The sequence below is a fragment of the Nicotiana attenuata genome, chromosome 12 (assembly GCF_001879085.1).
Source record: "Nicotiana attenuata strain UT chromosome 12, NIATTr2, whole genome shotgun sequence".
NCBI classification, from domain to species: domain Eukaryota; kingdom Viridiplantae; phylum Streptophyta; class Magnoliopsida; order Solanales; family Solanaceae; genus Nicotiana; species Nicotiana attenuata.
This window is the reverse complement of record NC_032000.1, coordinates 31,209,815-31,214,131: the sequence shown is the minus strand read 5'-3', so window position 1 is coordinate 31,214,131 and position 4,317 is coordinate 31,209,815.

Below are 4,317 nucleotides of genomic sequence, written 5' to 3'. Positions count from 1 at the left end.
CTATGGGTTTTAGACTGGTACCCTTGAGCGGACAACTCAAGGGGGAAAGGCACGGAACCGTCGACTACACCGTTGATCGACAGGTTTTACCGCAAATATGCCTTTTTCGGATTTAGGGGTAATAATATAGGAAGAGCGCAGCCACTCATTATAAGCGTTGCTATGGGATTTGTTTGGCACGAGTGGAATATGATGTTGAGCATGATTATGCAACTATTAAAGCATGTTATCACGTATTTGCACGTTAAGAAAGCAGTAAATACAATAGTTTCATAATTTAAAGCAGTAGTAAAGAAAAAAAAACAAAAAGACAAGTCAGTTTTGCAATTGAAAAGGGAATTGAATGCATAAAGGAATTGCACAAGTAATTGCACGTAAAGAGATATAAGTTCACAATAACAGTCTGAAATGGTAGAAGCCTAGAAATCCCCAGCAGAGTCGCCATGCTGTCGCGCCCCCTTTTTCTCGCGAAATCGGGTTTATGACAATTGGGTATAGGACAACTCGTTCCTTTTGGGAACAAGGTTTGCATTTTGAAGAGTCGGCACCTAATGATTTGAGGTGCATTAGGACACCAATGGGGTTCAATTCTAAGTTCCATTTGAATAACCAGAGATAGGGTAAGGGCTTGAAGTTATCCCAAGGGGAAGGTGTTAGGCACCCCTCAGGATCCACTAGTGTGGTTTCCGGCCAGACAGTTATTGTGAATCTAGCAAATAGACAAGTATGGGCTCAAATATTAGGGGATTTAAATTTAAACACATAAAAGAAAGAACAATTAAAAGAAGAGTTTTAAAAGGAGTTTGCAAATAAAGGAAAGGGGGGGGGGGGGTTCTCATGTTTATATTTAGTATGGATCACGTCAATGCAATACCCGGTAATCACGCCTAAAAAGAGGGGTTACACGTGGCATTAGCGCACCGGTCATCATATCCATATCTACCCTTCCCACCCCGTTAAGGTATTAAAGCGCGGATTAGTCTCGATCACTATTGCATGCTATTACCCGTCCCATTCCTATCAGTCCCGGAGGCACTTAGGACTACTATTCCTAAAGGGAAGGGATATTAGGCTGATTGGTTTCAAAGGATAAAAATCTAAGGCGACATACAAAACACATATTGCATGTTGGGGAAACATATAAACAGATAAACGCTCATATACACCTCCTTGAACAAAAGCACATAACTAGCATGACTTGCACGTACTTTTTAGGTCTGATTAAAAAATACTAAAGACGAGGGGAGCTTGATTATTGAAGCAGATTTATTCATTACATAACTCAGATAAGAAGTCCGAATCAGGCCTGCCTGTTGGTTGTAGCATTTAACAAAAGCGGATTCAATTTTACAGTTATTACTCTAAGGCTTGCCTAAGTGTTTAGACGGGGTCCTATAGGCATGATATCTACTTAATTCAGAAGGTGGTGAAACAGTGATAACTCAAAGCGAATTATTTGGAATCCTATAGGCATGCTTGCTAAACCTCGTTAAAATAAGGGAATTAGACTGTTGAAAAAAGGTTCAGAATGGACGAATTGCAGATGACAGTATCCACTATCGCTGATTTTCACTCCTATGAACATGATATCTAGGATTACTGATTTTAGACCCTTATAGACATAATTGCTGATCTTATACCTTTGTATACATAGTATCTAAATGAATAATGTCAAACCCTATAGGCATAATATCTAGTAGACAATGGAAACAGGCAGGTTTTTGGGAATTCCTACAAGCATGATTTCTATACTTTATACGGATTTTAACATGCTACTGGGTTATAACCAATTGTGCCCTAAGAACATGGTATCTAAACGGTGACAAACGTGCAGAATTTTAGATAATTCCTATAGGCAGGTTATCTAGATGTAAAGCTGAACAAGCAGGATTTAAAGTAAGTCCTATAGACATGGTTTCTAAATATGAATATGCAGAATTAAAAGAAGTCCTCTAGGCATGTTTTCTAAATGCGGATTAAACATGTAGAAAAAGCAGTCCTATAAGCATGCTTTCTAAATGCGAATTGAACATGTAGGAAAAGCAGTCATATAGGCATGTTTTCTACCCCTGAGCATGCATAATTACCCAACCCTTTTTTCACTAGCCATCCCCAAATGTTCATTACAAATTATTACAAACCAGGAATACTGAATTACATCAGAAAAGTAAAAAGAAAAGTTACAACCAGAGGAAGCCTGATTCTTGACTTCCTCTCTGAGTTATGGAATAAGCCACCTAAAAATGCCATTGATACAAAGCCTTTCTCAGACTTGAGTGTGTCAGAGTTCCCTAAGGGCCTCAATAGGACCCCGGGCAGTGCTCACACCCAAGTTACATAACCAGAATAGAGATGAGTGCAGTGTGGAAATGCCAGCCTTCATGTGTCTAGGTTCAGAGGGAGCTCAGTGGGTCCCAAGGGCAAGGCTCACGAGTGGAGGGGGTCGGAAACTTAAATCGTAAGAAGAGAGTGAAAGTGCAGAAACGAGAGTTTTAAAGAGTCGTAAAGGGAATAAAGGAGAGGGAAAGGGTGATGGGAGACAGCCATTAACATTTCAGGGAGTCAATAACTTCACACAAAGGGGGCAGGGGATTGGGAATTCATTGCAAAGAGCCTATACACTTAGGCATGGGTTAACTTTGGGCATGCATAGCAATATGAAGTGCTGACATGCCTGTAAATCAACCAGAACACACAACATATAAGAGAAACATTGAGGTTATGATCCTAGGAGGATCAAGTTTGGGCCATGCACAACAATTTCCAATGCTGTCATGCCCCAAACCAACCACAAGTATTAAATACATTAGGGTAGAGATTTAGGATTCACAAGTCATAATACATTGATCCAGAACAGGAGAAGGAAAATTATAGCATGCTAAATAATGGTACTGGGTTAAATACAAACAGTAGGCAGACAAGAATGCAAGAAACAGTAAGCATGTTGTTGTTGGTGCGGAAAAACTTAATTAGAACATACCAGTAAGAAATGCAAATGCAGAAAATAAGCAAGTTTTCCCACAGCCCAGCCTTGGCTTTTAGCCGGCTAGGTAAGGCAGCAATATAGTAGTAACAGAGAAGAGAGAGAGTATTAATGTAGTGTGTGTTTGAACTCAAGTGTTATGCCTTGTGTTCGTGTTTTTTGAAAGAGAAGAAGTACAGGGTATTTATAGTTTTTGAAAGCGAGTAAGAAAGAGGTAATAAGCTACAAACATGGCAACAATCATGATTCTGAATCAATTATACAAGTGATTGCCTTTAATTAAGGGATCACTTGCTCAACGGGCATTGGCAGGTTCAAAAATGAGGAAAGAAATCAATTTATAAGCAGGCTGACAGATGCCATAAAAGAAGTAGTAAAATATTAAGTAAGCAATCGAGTCTAGGTACAGAAATACACTAGTTTTGGAAAGAATTCAGCAAGGCAAAACATGAAAAGAAAATCAATTAACCTTAACAGGCGAGTGAAATCAGAATTTCACAAAGGAAAAGTTTGAAATCAGTCACAAGTTGAAGGTCAAACAAAGAAGGAAACTTAGCATATAAATAGGGTGTATAAACACTATACATGCGAGGCCAAGCCTGTTGGCAAAAGGAAATAGCATACAATAGTAGCACAAAATTCAGTAGATAGCAAAATTCGAAACATGATAGTCCAGTAGGTCAAGTAGTGAAGAAAACATAGAATATCAAAGCCACGCGAAGATCTCCGAGTAGCAGGTGAGGAAAATCCCCCTTTAAAAATTAGGGTTTCGAGCATAATCGAATTTTAGAGATGATAGAAAACCAGAGTCAGAAGAATCACACAAAGGAATAAGAGATTTTCAAATCGAGTCATGCACCTAAACGAAGAGTCTCAGACCCAAAACCATAGGATTTTCAACAATAGGAGAGTTTTAAAAGAGGATAAACAAGCAAATCGGACATAAACTCAGGCAAACAAACATTCGTCTAATAAACAGTCATAAGAAATTAGGGATTTTAACATGCAAACTCAAGTAGAAGAACGATATGAGAAAACATAGCAAAACATGTCAAAAAAAATCAGAGAAACGTTTGAAATAACTTAACAAAAACCCTAATCGGAAAAGATAAGGGGTTTAAAAGCAGAGTTTTAAAAGAAACTTCGAGAAAAACGCTTAGAAGTTCAGAGCAAACATAGATCTGAAACAGATCTAAAAAAAAATCGAAAGAACCTTAGAGGTTAGGGTTTCAGAAGAACCCCAAGACAACTGGAAGGCCTTGAAAGCTATCAACCTATCCAAGAGAGTCAAAAATCTGGCTCGAATAGTCATAGCTGGCCGGAGAAACGCCACA